Consider the following 2,808-nt stretch of genomic DNA (forward strand, 5'->3'; position numbering starts at 1 on the left):
AAGTGTGGGTGTCAGTATATTTTTTAAAGAAATGTATATTTTTATTCAGCAAGGATGCCAGTGTATTTTTAAAATGGTTTCCTGTGTTTCTTGTAAAATGTTCAAAGGTTTTCTTTTTAAAAAAAACTATTAAAACTGTATTAATATAGCCACAAAAATGACGATTTTCAACATTGATAATGATAAGAAACCAAGAGAGCACCAAATCAGCAGCATTTCAGAATAATCTTGTGATTGAAGAATAAATTACATTTTAAAATATATTAAAACAGTTATTTAAAATGGTAATAATATTTCATAATATTAAAGTTTTTACTGTCTTTTTGATCAAATAAATGCAGCTTTGGTAAGCATGAGAGACTTAATTATTATGTATGAAATCATTTTAAATGTCCAGCTGGGACAATTTTGTTTTAAATATTTTAGTATATTTTTTAAGTATATATTTTAAATATACATTTATACATTATAAATAAACACATGTGTTCATCTACATTTGTATACCTCTATATCTACATACATGCCATGCTAAGTGATTTCATATGATGTGTGACACATTTCGCTTAATTTCAGTTCAGATAAGATCTCTAACCTTTTAACCTTTATAAGCTAAATTCATTGCTGCTATCTCCAGAAAGCAATCAATGCTGAGAAACTCTTGACATCCTATGTTAACTCTACACCTTCCATCATTTGATTACATCACCTCAGGAGGAAATAAGGCCAACTATAAGTTAGTAAAAAGGACAACACATAAATATCAGCAGCACATGTAAAAAAAAATGTTTGCTGTTCCATAGATGTAGCCATTCAGGCTAATTTAATAATTTCTTTGTGTACACAGCAGGATAACTGATAAAACTCACTCAATGCAGTTCAATCCACTTGCATCACGCTGCCATTCACAACACAAATATGACCTGACAGCACGGTCCCATGAGCTCTGACTTCTTTTGTTCAGCAGAATACACACCCCGCTGAAGGTTAACGCTCAACTTCTGCCCTTAGTCACCAAAGGGAAAAGGCAGAAATCTATACATATCTGCTTATAGAACTGGAAAGGAAACAGAGCAGGAGGTGAAGGCAGCCATGCAGGCTCCCACACTGAATGCCTATCAGGAAGGAATTTCAACAAAGATTCACCCCATAGGTTCCTCCATGTGGCTGATATATTATCAGTTCTACGTCTTTACCCTTCCTATCTTTTCCATTCTGAGCCACTCCAGTTGACAGTAGTCTCCTTCTGAAAACAGAATGTATCCTGTTTCTGACCCCGTCCCTGTTTCACTGACCCTTCAGCGCTCTAATAGGTCTAATAGGATTACATGTGCTGAGGCTGCTTTGAAAAACACTCCTGCGAAACTATATCATCTGTGTGCAACCCTTAAACACCATGTCATTTCTGTAGTCTGACAGTGCAGAGACAGTACACTTGCAGATATAATAAATTATGACTATGCACGTTAAATAAATAAACAAGTGCAGTGTTGTTGTTTAGTATCACTGATTATTATAGTTTTATAGCTAGTTTATCTAGATTATATAGTCACATTTTACAGTTTTACTCATTTTGCTGTGTTTTTGGCATTTTATTATTATTTTAAATGTCTATTTAGTTTTACATTTTTATTTCATTTTCAGTTTATTTTATCAAGCTAAACTAAATTAAAATGAGAAAGGTTGCCATGGCAAAGATTAAATAAAAGATATTTAAATATTATATATATATATATATATAAAATAACGAAATGTTACATAGTTAACTTTAATAACAAGTGTTTTTTTTCTGATCTGACTTTTGTTGGTGCAATCTCATGTAGTCAGGTTTTAAGTAGGCTAACTTGTAAAAACATAAGCGCTAAATAAGTGCAAGAAAAGTCTATATTATGGGTTGTGGTATAGCTCTGGTGTTATGTTGTGAAACTCTGACTCAGCTCTGTTTGTGTTGTTCACTTCTTGTGAGATTCCATCTCCTTGTTATAAGCATTTTTGACACGTGCTGCAGTTGCATTATCACACCAACTACAGGCTTTACAAAGTCCAAAAACCATGGCATTTAAACCAGTCACCAACAAACAGTATCACGAAGAACTTATTCTAGCGAATAACCCACAAATGTCTTCAACATTGCACATCACACCTGAAAGAGAATTTGATACTTTGCTGTGAATAAAATTGTAATACCTTATGATGATATTGTGGTTGTCGTGTAGTAGTGTCAAAACGAACTGCCTCACGTCCAGTTTACAAATACGCTGTAAGTGTAAATCTACATTAAGTGTGCAACTTGTTACATCAATGTTGTATTTTCTTGTATACTCTACTATTTGTAACACTTTTTTTTGTAATAATAATAAATAAAAAAACCCGCTGTAAGTGTTGGATTCGATGTTGCCCACTGCTGCTCTCTAGTGGATTAACATTACATTGTATGTTTCAACGCAATAAAATACATGCATAAAATTCCGGACATCTAATGGGCAGGTTATGTCTGTTGTCAATTTTAAAACATTCGTACATATAACCAAACGAGAGCAAACATTAGCCTTTATTTGACTAGATTACTAAATTAGCATACTCTAAACTAAGATTACCCTTATGCAGCAGACATTAACAAAAATTAAGTCATGATAAGTGAAGTCATAATAGCTGCTTCAAATAGATTGGTTTGAATTCAGAGAGCATTGCCTCCCTAAAAAATTGCACTATTTTACTAAACCCTGAAAATGCTTGTCCTGAGACAATTGTAGCTGACATTACAAGAAAATTGACAATAATCCATGATCTATATATCCACACACATTTTTT

Source organism: Gobio gobio (genome assembly GCF_949357685.1).
Source record: "Gobio gobio genome assembly, chromosome: 6".
Taxonomy (NCBI): Eukaryota; Metazoa; Chordata; class Actinopteri; order Cypriniformes; family Gobionidae; genus Gobio; species Gobio gobio.